The following is a 16,414-nucleotide window of genomic DNA, read 5'->3' on the forward strand; positions in this document are numbered from 1 at the left end:
TTCTAATTCCGATATCAGAGCTCCCTTTATCGAAACTTTAACATATGCCACTTTATACTATGCAAGGTGTGAATGGCTAGGACGGGGGCTAGTTATTTAGAATATTGTGTGATAAAAAATCATCACATGGTGTTGAGAATGCAACAAGATGATGGAGCTTAGTGGAAAGGAGTCGCCTTCACTAAGTGGGCCTGCAGGCAAATTATGGCGCAAAGTCTATTTTTCGACTATGTCTATTTTTAGACATATGGATCATGGTCTATGAGTTGCAGGACGTTGTTTATGGATGATTGGTCATGTTGGGAAAAATATATGGAATTCTATTTCTGGTTCACAGCGGAGTGATCAAAGTCTATTTTTAGACTGCAAGGCTAAAAATAGAAAAGTCAAATATTATTGTCTCATAATAATATTTAGACTATAAACTTTATATTATCCTCTTGGAGCACTTCAGTTTGAGCTATAGATGTGGCACATGTAGCCGTCAGAAGGAAATATGCTTTTCTTATGGGTCAGTTGAGCTATTGCATGCATGACATCAGTTAGAACTCATGCATGTGAGTTCTGTGGAGATGGATGGAGTTGTGTTCAGTTTGACTTTGTTAAACTAGTTGTAATTAGTCTAACTGCAAATAGACTAGTGATGAGTGATGTGAATTAATTGATTAAATTAATTCACTAATTATTAACTCATAATGCAATTGAAGAATGCATCAGTTAACTCAGTGCATGTACAGTTCAGTGGAGACAAGTGTTAGAGGTTGATATTGCTATCATTTGTGAATATAGTTGTGCATGAGATCTTGCACAATCAATGTATTGAGTATGCCCATGAGGATTTCCCAGTATATGCCCGGTGAATAGCCTGTGCTCATGTGATTTCCAGGGTGATTGATTCTCAACAGGTATTGTGCAATAGAGGCAGGCAAAGTAGCGGAGGAAATTTGAACCTGTGACTTGGTCAAATCTGAGCTAGTTTTTTGTGTAACAAGTGGAGATAGTGCTGGATACTTGAGAGGAGTATTGTACTATGTAATGTTACATGTTCTCAATCATTAATATATAGATAGTGTGGGGTTTTCAGCTGTATTCTTTCCCCAGGTTACATACTGTGTTAATGTGTGCATGTGATTGATGTTTCATTGTTTTTTATGCTGCTAAATTGATGATCAATGTAGAGGAGCTTATGTATTGTGCATGAATTTCACAATAGTGCATGATCAGGATAATCTCGGTTGAATAAGTGTCATATTATTCAAAATTTCTACATGGTATCGGAGTTGTTGATCATCAGATCTACTATTCAGGAAGTGTTTACATTCTATTTCTTCAGCTAGAGTCTGTAATCGGGCCAGGTAGCCTCTGGATTCATCCTTCCTTTGGAAGGTGAGATATCCGGTAAAATCCCATACAGTCAATCTTTGTATGAGAAATAATTTTTTCTCACGAATCTTAGATCGTAGGCAGTTGAGTTTGGAGCTGGTGGAATTCGAATTTGTAGCAGTGTTTTCTTGGTATCAACGTGGCAATGTCTTTCAACGGATTGCGATTGGAGTATGCTCTTGAGGGAAACTCTTACTATATTGCAATGGAGGAAGTGTTAGATGATAATGGGCTGAAGGATTTCATAGAGGCTAATGTCCCAAAGCCTACTGATGTTGCGCAGGTTGATGCTTGGCAAAAGAAGACAACAAAGTGTCAAAGGATTCTGTTGGAGGGCATGAAGGATCACATTGTGTCTAGCCTGCATGGAAAGGATTCTCCATACTTGATGTGGAAAGCATTGACAAATCTATTCCAAAGAAAGAGCGATAAGAGGAAGCTGGTGCTCAAGTATAAACTCAGAAACATCAAATGTGAGAAGGGAGACAGTATGCCTAAGTATCTCACGAAGTTCACTTAGTGCAGGGATGAGCTGGGAAGTGTGGGGGTGACTGTCAATGATGAGGACTTGGTGAGCTTGGCTCTCCTTGGTCTTCTGGAGAGTTGGCATTCCTATCAGGACTCTGTTAATGGTCAGGAGAAATTTCCAGGATGGGAGAGACTTTGGTCACATCCTGTGTAGGAGGAGATCAGGCGGAATACCAGGGATGGATCTTCATCAAAGGGAACTCATGAAGAAAATTACACTTTGGCTACCAAAGCAAAGAAGGGGAAGAGCAAGAAAGCTTCTCATTCTGGTGTGAAAGGCAAGAAGCAGGACATGTCCAAGGTGAAGTGTTTTCACTGTCACTAGCACGGACACTATGCCACTAATTGTCTGGAGAAGAAGAAGAACAAGCATGCTACTGGATCTGCAGCAGGAAAGGCTCTAGCCTCACAGTTTGAGCTTGATTTTTCATTGATCGCATGCTTCGTTTCAAGTGTGATGGGATCAGTGTGGTTCTTGGACAGTGGTGCGTCTTTTCACATGACAGGAGATCGAGATTTGTTTTCTGATCTAGAGGACAAAGATCTTGGAGTGCACATCGAGATGGGTGATGATGGTAGATACAGTGCGACCAGTATCGGTACCATTTCCTTTGAGAGGGAGTCTGGTAAACCCTTCGTATTAAAGGAAGTGATGCATGTTCTAGGATTGAAGAAGAATCTTATCTCAGTGGCGATGTTAGAAGACAAGGGATATGATGTTGTTTTCAGCGAGGGAAAGGCTTTCCTACGTAGTAAGACAATTTGAGAAACCCAGAAGATAGGCGTTCGAGTGAGGAACCTTTATCAGTTGCATGTAGATGGATGCGCAGCAATGGCATGCAAGGCAGAAGGATTGGTGAGCTGGGATGATGGCGAGCTGTGGCACAGGAGATTGGGTCACCTTCACCATGGAGCCTTGAAGATACTGCAGCAAATCACTATAGGTCTTCCTAAAGGCACTCTTGCGCAGTCTGATCAGTGCAAGGGGTGTACTTTGGGAAAGTTTGTGAAAGCCACCTTTCACGAGAAGGATAGTCATACCACGACGATCCTTGAGAGAATTCACACAGATGTGTGTGGACCTTTCTCAGTAGCTTCGACAACAAAACACAGGTATTACGTGATTTTTGTTGATGATTTCTCTCGTAAGTATTGCATCTTCTTCATGCAGAAGAAGAGCGAGACATACTCAAAGTTCTGTGAGTTCAAAGCACTGGTTGAGAAGGAGTCAGGGAAGAAGGTGAAGGCTCTTAGGAGCGATAATGGTGGTGAATACATCTCTGGCGAGTTCAAGGACTTTTGCAGTGCAGAAGGGATTCGAAGAGAGCTCATAGATCCCCATAACCCACAGCAGAACGGGGTTGCTGAGCGAAAGAACAGAACGATCGTGGGTGTTGCACAGGCGATGTTGCATGATCAGGGCCTACCCGTTCACTTGTGGGTGGAAGCATGCAATACAACAGTTTATGTGAAAAACCATTGTCCTCACAGGATACTTGGCATGAGTACACCCGAGGAGGCTTATTCTGGTAAGAAGCCTGATCATTCTCATTTGAGGATTTTTGGTGCTAACATTTACATGCATGTGACAAAGGATGCCAGGAAGACGTTGGAGCCGACCGTAGAGGTTGGGATATTTGTGGGGTAAACTGATACACCCCACAACTATCGTGTGTATTTGCCAGACAGTGGTAAGACTTTTGTGCGACGGTATATAAAATTTCAGGAGGAGAAAGCCATGAAGTGATCGCTTGAGAGGGAGTTACACTTGCATGCAGATGAGGAGCTATTAGTTCCTAAGGATGAGCTTCAGGACGTGGATCAGCCACAAGACGAGGTTCATGGAGTGGAAGAAACCACTCATGCAATGCCAACCATCAAAGGGTGAAAGCGGTTCACAAAAGCTGAGCGACTAGCTCAAGATGCAGAGAAAGTTGTAGGACCACCTACAGCCCAACGCAGGCAGAGACAGTCACCTGATCAGTACATTGGATATATGAATCTTGTGAGCAAATGTGTTGTGACTGAGCCATCCTCTTTCGAGGAAGTTGTGGAGGATCCTGCATGGGTAGATGCCATGGTGGAAGAGTATGATTCGATTGTTAGAAATAGTGCATGGGAGATTGTTCCTAGACTGGAAGGGAAATCAGTGGTGGGTTTGAGATGGATCTACAAAGTGATGCAGATGGGGTGGCACATTCATCAGGTGGATGTGAACACTGCGTTCCTTCCTGGAGGTTGGAGGAAGGAGGATGCTACTTCAGTGGAGGTAGTGGATGCCACTGTTTATCGACAGTTGGTGGAGTCACATGTGTGCAGGCTCAAGAGAGGCACATCGGGATATGGATCTTGGTACAGACAGGAGGATGCAGATTGGGCAGGGAGCCCAACGGATAGAAAGAGCACATCAGGAGGGGTCTTCAGTATCAGGTCGACAATAGTTTCTTGGTACATCAGGAAGCAGAGATCTGTGGCACTCAGTTTAGCAGAGGCCGAGTATATGGCAGCAAGTTTGGTTGCATGCGAGGCTATATGGATGAGGAAGATCCTGGTCAGTTTGTTCGGTTCTTACTTGGAGCCTACTCTAATTTACTGTGATAACCAGAGTTGCATTAAACTCTCGGGTAATCCTTTATTTCATAATAGATCCAAGCACATTGACATCAGGTACCATCATATCAGAGATTGTGTGCAGCGGAGAATCATGTTACTTTCATACATTCCAATGGAGGATCAGGATGCTAATATCTTGACAAAGGCTCTCACTAGGAGAAAATTCGAATACCACCGAGGTAGGATAGGGGTTGCTGATAATCCATATCTTGTTAAGAGGGAGTTTTTAGAATGCAACAAGATGATGGAGCTTAGTGGAAAGGAGTTGCCTTCACTAAGTGGGCCCACAGGCAAATTATGGCGCAAAGTCTATTTTTAGACTATGTCTATTTTTAGACATATGGATCATGGTCTATGAGTTGCAGGACGTTGTTTATGGATGATTGGTCATGTTGGGAAAAATAGATGGACTTCTATTTCTGGTTCACAGTGGAGTGATCAAAGTCTATTTTTAGACTGCCAGGCTAAAAATAGAAAAGTCAAATATTATTGTCTCATAATAATATTTAGACTATAAACGTTATCTTATCCTCTTCGAGCACTTCAGTTTGAGCTACAGATGTGGCACATGCAGCTATCAGAAGGAAATACGCTTTTCTTATGAGTCAGTTGAGCTATTGCATGCATGACATCAGTTAGAACTCATGCATGTGAGTTCTGTGGAGTTGGATGTGGAGTTGATGGAGTTGTGTTCAGTTTGACTTTGTTAAACTAGTTTTAATTAGTCTAATTGCAAATAGACTAGTGATGAGTGATGTGAATTAATTCATTAAATTAATTCACTAATTATTAACTCATAATGCAACTAAAGAATACATCAGTTAACTCAGTGCATGTACAATTCAGTGGACACAGGTGTTAGAGGTTGAGATTGCTATCAGTTGTGACTATAGTTGTGCATGAGATCTTGCACAATCAATGTATTGAGTGTGCCCATGAGGATTGCCTAGTATATGCCCAGTGAATAGCCTATGCTCACATGATTTCTAGGGTGAGTGATTCTCAGCAAGTATTGTGCAATAGAGGCAGGCAAAGCAGTGAAGGAGATTTGAACCTGTGACTTGGTCAGATCTGAGCTAGTTTTGTGTGTAACAAGTGGAGATAGTGTTGGATACTTGAGAGGATTATTGTACTATGTAATGTTACATGTTCTCAATCATTAATATACAGATATTGTGGGGTTTTCAGCTGTATGCTTTCCCCAGGTTACATACTGTGTTAATGTGTGCATGCGATTGATGTTTCATTATTTTTGATGGTGCTAAATTGATGATCAACGTAGAGGAGCTTATGTATTGTGCATGTATTCCGAAATAGTGCATGATGAGGATAATCTCTATTGAATAAGTGTCATATTATTCAAAATTTCTACACATGGGACCAAAACATATGCGCCTAGGCATTTATCATATCGAAACTTTGCAATTGGAAATTTCATAACATTGCATTCAATTGCACCCTCTGATATTTGCGATCGCCGAAATGCACAATCGCCCTTGGTTCCTGTTAGCTCTGCGATGCAATGCTGGTTTTCTATGGTCAGAAAAGATCATGGTCTGATTGGTTACGTTTAAAGGGGCCCCTCATGGGTCATTTTCCCTTTTCCTTCTACCCCGCTTTCTCTCTGCCACCTCCATTCCCCTATTTTTCTCCTAAACCCGACATATTAACCCCCTTTGGCCTTAGCCCTAAGTGCCAAACCCCAAAACTACCATGAAACCTTACCCATATGCCCTCACGTGCTCGTAAAACCTGTCATCACTTTCCCACCATTGATCTCCCCCCGTTGATCCAGTGGCTCCCACTGCACCCGATAAAGGCGACCCACTCTACCACTCTCCATCGTTAGATCATCTCTGCCAAGATCTGACGATCTTCGTTCTCATTGCACCGACAACTTGATCGAATGATAGCGCACGATGAGAGTGGTTTTTCTCTCTCATCTGCCGCTACGTGTCGATCACTGAATGGAATCACTCGGCCCCAGGCTTTTACCACCTTACACCCGAAAGTAGTACGATAAAAACCATTACCGCCCGACCATTCCACCTCGCATGTTAAACGTCCATGCAGCTCTGTAGCCTGATGACTGTCCAATCTGTCTTCTGATGATCCGACCACCCTAACTCACCCCGCTCTCACCTCGACCGATAGCCTCTGCCGAGCCATCTCTGCCATCCATTTTCCTGTTCCGATGATCATCTTTCCCTCTCATCCCAACTGTCCATTTTCCCATGCATCCCACGTCCTTGACCACTCTGTTTGCCCAAAGAAGGAGATGACCAACTATGTTAGTATTGGTCACTGTCAGAACCCCAACCACCATATTTAATAGAAAGAATGGCTGAAAGGAGAAAAGGACGAGCACGACCATGTAACTGAATTTATCAGTTATGGACTCGATAGGTACGAGCACTCCAACAACAAAAAAGGATAGCACAACACCTTAACAGATCGGAATCACCCACTGAAGCAAGCAAACACATTCAGAGACTCCATCAGGTAGTTAAATGCGGTTGGTGGTCAATTATGACCCCTCCATACCTAAGCGACCAAGTTCCCTTGTAATGTGAATCTATAAATACTCAGAAACAAGATGTAATCAAGGATGGAATTTGATGTAAGGTTCAACTTTTGGAGACTGTAGACATGTTGTCACTTGCAGCGTCTCGTCTTCATTTTCAGCTAATACAAGATTCTTTTGTTGTTAACTGCTCACTTTCCATTTTCCTCTGTTCCAAGCTTGTGCCCGATATGTTGTTTTCTTGGTCTCTTGATGTTTAACACTAGATAACTATCATCTTATCTCTGTGTTAGAATCTTGTATGCATCACTAAATAGGTTGCCCAGATTTCTTTCTATCTAATGTAGGAGAGCTATCATCTTGTCTTTGCATTAGTAGATTAGATTTATAGGTTTCTTTACTAGTTGCAGCCGACCATCACATGGTCTTGTGCATTTGCTGGTGTGATTATTATTATCCATATTCACCTAATATCTAAAACTCTGAGCATTGGTGGTCTAAAGCCTTGTAGTCTGAGGGTGTTCACGCATGTCTAGAGTGAAACAAAGTAGAAGTGGTTATCTGGCTTGAACCAAACCATCATTCCTTCCATTAAGGTTGCAACAATAGTTGAATTTATGTGTTACCAGGCATCTCAAAGCTACAACCAAGGAAACTTTGTTGGAATCCCAACATAATTGGCACCGTTGCCAGGGAGAAGAGATTGAAGCTCAGCTTCCCTGGGAGAACAACATAGATCCAACTTTGATGATAAACAAAGTCTAGACACATTTTTGGTTGTAATCATCTATCTGTCAACTCTACTGGAGGACCAACCTTTTGGTGACTCCACATCATAGTTCTAGCTCAATTTGTGAGACATACTCGTAGAAATCCTCAGAAATCACCAGCTGACCCAGTGCCTGACCCTGAGAAAATGGTCAAGCAAAGCAAGATATCACGAAAAGGAGCATCAGGATCAGGTAAGCCTAAACAATCTTATGTATCTATGCAAGAAAGGCTTGTAGCTGAGTATGCACATGTTGAAAATATAGAGCCTAGCACTATCAGTGAAGAAATACTCTCAGAGATTCATAGAGCTCCTTGTTCAATAAGTTCCCCTTTGGATCTCACTCCAAAGGAAACCTCCCTTCCAGTCCATAATATTCCTTTAGCCCCGTCAGTCATTTCTCAGCTCCATGTCTTTCAAACTACCAGTACCCTTCCATCTACCCCAGTCATGGTGGGCCCCCAAGCACCCACCAAAATGGAAAGAATCATAGCTGCTAGGTATGGACCCCTCGTCCTACCTATTCCTTTGAATGCCATGCTTGCAGGGGAATATTAGAAATACATGCCTAAGTTCATTGGTACAGAGGAAGTAATAGCCGAAGAACACCTTGAGTCTTTTTATAGTTATGCTAATAACCTAGATATCAGTGAATATGATGTGTGGATGAGAGTATTTATCCAAAGTCTTGATGGAGAGGCTAAAAAGTGGTTTAGAGAGCTAACCCCTAGGTCTATAGCAGACATTGAAGCATTAGATGATGTGTTTTTAAAGCATTGGGGAGATAAGAAAGACATGTTATATTACCATACTGAGTTTGGCAACCTGAAAAGAGAAAATGGGGAGTCATTGTTTGACTTCAATAATAGATTCAATCGTATGTATAGCAAGATACTGGCTGAAGTGAAGCCTACCCCCACCTATGCCAAACTCACCTCTGCCAATGCCTTTGATTCTGATTCTTGCCTGCTATTAAGAGAAAGAAGATGTGCCACTCTAGCTAAAATGCAAGATGTAGCCTTGGAGGTGGAATCCAATATCATGGCTGCAGAGAAACTCAAAGGAGATGCTGATAGAAGGAGGTAGAAAGGTGAGGCTTCTTCCTCTTCTTCTTCATCTTCAGAGCCCAAGATAGACAAAATGAATAAAATGATAGAGTCATTGGCTACTGAAATATCCAAACTGGAGGTTTACCAGAGTCTGGGAAAGCAAGGCTTCCTAATACATTTGCTCCTACAAATCCAAATCCATTCAGAAGAGCAAATGAACAATTGCAAATCATTCAAAGGGGAAAATAGGCCAGTGAAGAACAAAGGGTTAAGGGTCCTTTTCAGAACGTAGTCATGGAGGAGGAGCAGTTGGATGAAGAGGATGAGATCCACTGCATGGAAGACAAGAGCAATGCTGCCTTTTTGACATTAGCTGCCTATGAGGAGTCATTACTCAGGGACCAGACCAGTGAAGAGTGGGACAGAGAAGCTGTTCTATAGACTAAAGATCAGCAGAGATATAACCTGAGGTCAAGAACGAATAATGTCAAAGAAAAATTTTCCCAAAGAGTTGCTATCCCCACAGAGCAGCAGCTCAGCAAATAGAAGAGACCAGCAAATGATCCCATCATCCTCAAAGCACCGTCTCAAGAGGTAAGAGGCCCTGACAATTTCCCTTCCCCTTTCAGTTTTGAATCAGAAGTCTAGAAGCTAAAAATATATGTACCTCTAATAGAACTTGTAAAGAGTGAGGTCTTTAGGAAGCCCATCCTTGATGCCCTTGACCTGAAAGCCACACAAGCATGCAATGACTGTGTGAATTTACAAGATGATAAAGCTGCAGTTGTGCTTAGCCCAATGACTGAACTTGCTTATGATAATTCCCCATCATTTTATGTCTCCTTTACCATTCATGACAAAATCCTACACAATTGTCTACTAAACACACGCGCCAGCCATAATCTGATGCCCAAAGCTATCATGGAAGAGTTAGGCCTTGACATTACCAGACCTTATCATGATTTATTCTCCTTTGATTCAAGGAAGGTGAAATTCCTGGGGTTAATCAAAGATTTGGCTATCACCCTAACTTAGTTGCCCCTGGAGAGCATGATGATGGATATTGTGGTAGCAGATGTCCCCCCTAAATTTGGTATGCTACTTTCTAGAGGGTGGGTTAAGAGGTTGGGTGGGACATTACAAAATGACTTATCTTATGCCACTGTCCTAGTTTTTGGAGGAGAAAGCAGAAGACTATACGGGGAAGCCTAGCTGGCCTACATCATCAGCGATGAGAAGAATCCCACTAATCATCCCATTTACGCTGTGTACATTGATTTTGGAGCATGTATTCTTCAAATTGAAGAATCCCATAAGGCCTCAGTGTAGCTCAAGAAACCAGTAGGCCAGGACATGGAAGCAGTAGGCACACAGGCTTGGGAGATGTTCTTTGATGGAGCCTGTTCAAGGGAAATTGCAGGAGCAGGAGTGGTGCTGGTGTCTCCAAAACAAGAAAGCACACTTCTGTCTTTTAAACTAAATTTTCAAGTCACCATCAATATATCAGAGTATGAAGCTCCGATATTGGACTTAAACACTGCCAGAGACATGGGAATGAGAGACATAAATGTGTTTGGAGATGTTGATCTCATCATTCAACAAGTGAACAAAACGTTCCAAGAAAGGCACCCAAGGATGAAAGCATACAAAGATGAGGTATGGAGACTCAAAGAATCTTTTGATAGCTTTTGTATCTCATACATTCCTAGAGTAAAAAATCAGCTTTCTGATTCCCTTACTGTGTCTACTAGCATGTTCATCCCTCCCATGCCCCCTAAATTGGTTTATGAAGTCCAAATAAAATATAGACCATCCTTGCCTGATAATGTCTATCACTGGAAAGTCTTTGAGGATGATGATGAAGTAAATAGGTTTCTCCAAATCATTGATGAATTCTCTGAAATGCAAATTGATCAGGAGAATGAAACCTTGGAGGAAAGCCCCCAGCCCCAGCTAAGGAACAAAATTGGCCAAGACAAAATTGTTCAATTGCCTAGCAATCATATACCTAAAGGGCTAGTCCCTCTAGAGAAGCTGTTTGACCATAATGATGTGCCTCATAAGATTGCCCAAAAAGAAGATCGGTTTGCAATCCATAAGCATAACATTGGGAGTCTAGATCATCCAAAGTATATAAATCTGTCCACCCATTTGTCTGCTGCCCAAAGTTCTAAGTACTGCACCTTAATGAAGCAATTTGCTGATGTCTTTGCCTGGGAATACAGTGACCTAAAAACCTATGAAAAAAAGATCATCCAGCATAATATCTCATTGGAGAAAGACACTATGCCTTTCAAGCAGAAGCTGAGACCCATAAACCCTTTGCTCCTCCCTCTTATTGAAAAAGAAATCAAGAAATTGTTGGCTGCCAAAATCATAGTTCCTCTGAGATATTCAAAGTGGGTAGCCAACTTTGTAGTGGCGAGGAAGAAAAGTGGAGAAATCAGGCTATGTGTTGATTTCAGTAACCTGAACAAATTCTCTAAGAAGGACAACTACCCCCTGCCAAAGATGGAAAATTTGTTGTAGAAAGTCTCAGGGGCCAAAGTTATGTCTTTCCTAGATGGATTTTTAGGGTATAACCAAGTTGTTGTACATCCAGATGACCAATAGAAGACTGCTTTCACCACTTCTTGGGGCACTTTTATGTACTCTAAGATGCCCTTCACGCTGATGAATTCTTGGGACACCTTTCAAAGAGCTATGGATATAGAGTTTGTACGAGAGAAGGATAAATTTGTTCTTGTCTATCTGGATGACATAACAGTATACTCCAGTAGCCATCAAGATCATTTGCAGCATTTAAATAAAGTGTTTCTAAAGTGCAAAAGGTTTGGGATATCAGTTAATCCCAAAAAGTCACAATTTTCTTTAGAAGAGGGCAAGCTTTTAGGACACATTGTTTTTGCTACAAGTGTCAAGATTGACCCAGAAAGACTGAAAGTGATACAGACCTTGTCTGTTCCAAGATCAAAAAAGGACATCCAATCCTTTCTGGGGAAAATAAATTTTGTAAGGAGGTTTATTCCTAATTTTGCAGAATTGGTAAAACACATCGCCTCCATGTTGAAAAAGGGATCAGTGATCAAATGGAATGATGTAGCAAGAAGATCTTTGGAAGCCATCAAGAGGGCTATTATAGATGCTCCTCCTTTGATCAGCTCAGATTAGAGCAAGGAGTTCCATATCTTCTCATTTGCTTCAGGTGACATCGTTGCAGCAGTCTTATTGCAGAAAGATGATGACGGTTCAGAGCATCCAGTGGCATTCTTCAGCAAAACCTTAAGGGATGCTGAACTAAGGTATGATAATATAGAAAAACAGGCTTATGCTCTGATCAAATCCTTGAAAGCTTTCCGAGAATACATTTTTCACTCCAAGGTAATTGCATACGTGCCCTCTGCTTCAGTAAAATATGTACTAATGCAGCCAGATGTTGATGGAAGAAGGGCTAAATGGATTGCAAAGCTTATTGAATTCAACATAGAATTAAAGCCCACCAAGCTTGTCAGAGGTCAAGGCCTTGCCAAGCTGATGGCTGAAGAAAACTACAGGATGCTAGACATGAATTGGATAAGCAAAAATTCAGAGGATGAACAGATAGAAGAAGCAACAGTAGGACATGACCAGTTGTTGGCTGAAAATCTGTCCTCTTGTGAATGGTATGATAAAATAGCCCATTTTCTGATGAAGTTAGAAGTCCCTCTAGGCCTCAGTCCAAGTTAAGCTAGGACCATTAAGCTCAGGGCAGCCAAGTTCTGTATTCATGAAAATTTGCTCTATCGGAGGAATCCATCTGGAATCCTTTTAAGATGTTTGGACAAAGAACAATCTATGGAGGTCATGCATCAGTTCCATTCCAGCATCTGTGGAGGACATCACTATTGGAAAACCACAACCCAGAAGATCCTCAGAGCTGGGTATTATTGGCCCACTCTGTTTTCTGATGTCTTTTCATTTGTAAAATCTTGTGACAAATACCAGAGGTTTGAATGAAAACAACAGTTGAAATACTTACCGTTGAAGCCAATGCATGCCAGTGGCCCTTTTTAGCAGTGGGGTTTAGATTTCATAGGGGAAATTAATCCACATTTCTAGTGGCCAGCATAGATGGATCTTAGTAGCCAATAACTACTTCACTAAATGGATTGAGGCCATCCCTACTAGGAAAGATGATCATCATGTGGTTATGAAATTCTTGGCAGAAAACATTTTCACCACATTTGGCTGTCCACACAAATTGGTTACAGACAATACAATAGCCTTTAGGGAAAAAGAGTTGGTGGACATGTGTGACTCAATGGGCATTAAGCTAGTTCATTCCACCTCATATTACCTTCAAGGTAACGGTCTAGCAGAATCATCCAAAAAGAGCCTGATAAGGATAATCAAAAAGCTGTTGGAGGACAACAAAAGGAGTTGGGATTCCAAGTTGACGTATGCATTGTGGGCAAACAGGGTGGCCACCAAGAAATCCACAAGGAATTCTCCGTTCAAATTAGTCTATGGTACTGAGGCTGTATTCCCAATTCAGTTGACCCTCCCTATGGCCAAGTTCTTGCAGGAAGAGCAGAATGAGGAAAATGACATGGCAAAGCGGATTAGTGACCTAGATGAAGTACATCAAATCAGAGATCAATTGATTGACAAATCTGCAGCACATCAAAAGAGAATCAAGGAAACCTTTGAGAGAAAGGCAAAGATGGACAATTTTCAAGTTGGAGACTTGGTGCTCAAATGGGATGCACTAAAGGAAAAGAAGGGAAATCATGGGAAGCTCGATGCTCTGTGGACTAGACCTTTTGTCATTGCTTAGGTTCAGGGGAACAACACTTTCATGCTGCAAAGTATGGAAGGAGAAATAGTTTTTGATGGCCCAGTCAATGGGTGGTTTTTGAAAATTTATGTTAATTAAGGCTTCTAGGCCTCAACGTTGTAAATATGTTCTTTAACAAAGTTTTAGTGTAGGCTTAATTAGACTCCATGCCCAATGGAACACTAGGGATTATTGTTGACCTTGTTTTTGTATGAAAGATAGTGGTCTACGGTTCTTGAAACCTCACAGGGAGGATTTCATCCCCAAAAGGAGCCATTGCTAGCTCTGCTATGCAACGTTGATTTTCTAAGGTCAGAAAATTTCATGGTCTGATTGGTTACATTCAAAGGGGCCCCTCATGGGTCATTTTCCCTTTTCCTTCTACCACGCTTTCTCTCCACCACCTCCATTCCCCTATTTTTCTCCTAAACCCGACATATTAACCCCCTTTGGCCTTAGCCCCAAGCGCCAAACCCCAAAATTGCCATGAAACCTTACCCATATGCCCTTGCACGCTCATAAAACCTCTCATCACTTTCCCACCATTGATCTCTCCCCGATGATCCAACAGCTCCTATCACACCCGATAAAGGCGACCGACTCTACCACTCTCCGCCGTCAGATCATCTCCGCCAAGATCTGACGGTCTTCGCTCTCATCGCGTCGGCAACTTGATCGAATGATAATGTGTGATGATAGTGGTTTTTCTCTCTCATCTACCGCTACATGTTGATCGCTAAATGGAATCGCTCGGCCCTGGGCTTTTACCACTTTATGCCTGAACGTGGTGTGATAAAAACCATTACCGACTGACCAATCCGCCCAGCCCGTTAAACATCCATGCAGCTCTGTAGCCCAATGACCATCTGATCTATCTTCTGAAGATCCAACAGCCCTAACTCACCCATCTCTCACCTCGGTTGATAACCTCTGCAAAGCCATCTCTGCAGTCCATTTTCCCGATCCATCGGTCATCTTTCCCTCTCATCCCGACTGTCTGTTTTCCCATGCATCTCACGTCCTTGACCACTCTGTTTGTGTTAGGCCCTATACTACTAGTGTAACCCCTTATTGTTATTAGTACAACCCACTTATTATATTGATGTACCCATGTAGTGCCCATATTGTTACTAATGTGCCCCATAGAAGCCCACTATTGTTATTATTGTGCCCTTACATTATTATTGTTATGTCAGCTCTGATTATGTTATGACCCCTTAGACTCATATATCTAGAAAGGAGGTCTTTTCATTTGTATCATCCAAGAATTGTTCATTTATGTAATTTAAAGGAGGTTTCCCCTTCGAAGAGGCTGAATTCTAAGGCGTTGATCTATCTTTTCTATCTTTTCTTGAGCTGGTTTCATAACATTTGGTATCAGAGCTTTGGATTCTAGGGTTTCACTGCTCCAAACAGGTCATCATGGAATTTTCACTATAACTTTTTTTCTGTGACATTTCAAAAGTCGCAAAAACAACCCATTTGAGAAGAAATCACGCTGAACCTTGAGTCCAAATTATTTGCGGAGATATGATCTGAGGAAGTTGGTATTTTTGCAGACTCCTGAATTACATTCCAAACATGTGACCTTGGGAAAATCGTCATAACTTTCTCTCTGGGGGTCAGATTGAAATTTCGTTAGAAGGTATAGAAAGAGTATGGACTGTAGTTTCTTGTATCTGTTTTTCAGATCCATAGGTCGAAACAGTGACTCGTGGCATGTCGTACAAGTTCGATTTTCTGGAAAGGTCTATAATCAGGTCATCTTGGGCGATTGTGCATAACGCTTTCTTAGAGAATCCAATTTGGATCAGACTGGTGGCATTGGAAAGAGGACACAGAGGGCTACTATAGTTCAAAATTTTAGAACTTAAGGATCTGAAAGTACAAAGGTACAGTTGTTTCAAGGTCGAGCTCCTAAAATCAAGAAAAAGCAAGATGAGGAAGTTTGATGGCAAGGATCCAGTAAATTGGATACTTCATATGGAGAAATATTTTGATCTACATGGTGTACAACTGTTACAAAAGGTATGTATTGCATCTTCATATTTATAACCAGATCAATTTTTATGGTATGAAGGGCTTTGTTCTCGTAAAAAACTTGTTACGTGGTCAATTTTCACGGAGGAAATGATAGCACATTATGAGGATACAAAGAGCAACACCTTCTTTAGAGAAACACCACAAAAATTGGAAAGAGTAAAAGGGCTTTGTGACATAATGGAAAGCAAAATTATGGAAACCAGGAAGCATACTGCTCACAACTATAAAGATGGAAGTGTTGTTTCTCCCAGCCTTCCACAACCTACAAGGGTTACACCACAACAATTGGAAGAAAAAAGAGAAAAAGGGCTTTGTTACAATTGTGATAGCAAATGCACTAAAGGTCATAGGTGTGCTGAGAAGAAATTATTTTACATAGAATATGAAGAGGAGGAAGAAAAGGATCAAGAAACATCAAAAGAAGTGGATATACGCCAGGACACCACCCCAGAGAAAGAAGAAATGAATCAGACCATATCTTGTAAAGCATTGGCAAGAATTACCACTCCTCAAATTCTCAAGATAGAAGGACATATCAAGAAGAAAGAGGTGCAAGAAGTGAAATATCACATCGAGAAAGAAGAAATGAATCAAACCATATCTTGTAATTCAATGGATTAAATTACCACTCCTCAAACTATCAAGATAGAAGGACACATCAAGAAGAAAAATGTTTAAGAAGTGAAAGA

At 41.5% G+C, this 16,414-nt stretch overlaps 1 pseudogene; it reads left to right on the forward strand.

Annotated features, from left to right (window-relative positions):
* Positions 1-10,219: 10,219 nt before the first annotated feature.
* The window catches only part of LOC149245378 (large ribosomal subunit protein uL16 pseudogene), a 64,358-nt pseudogene continuing 58,163 nt past the window's right edge, over positions 10,220-16,414 (forward strand).

The sequence above is a fragment of the Pinus tabuliformis genome, chromosome 7 (assembly GCF_031772625.1).
Source record: "Pinus tabuliformis cultivar Carrire ecotype Pingquan chromosome 7, CPIR1, whole genome shotgun sequence".
NCBI lineage: Eukaryota > Viridiplantae > Streptophyta > Pinopsida > Pinales > Pinaceae > Pinus > Pinus tabuliformis.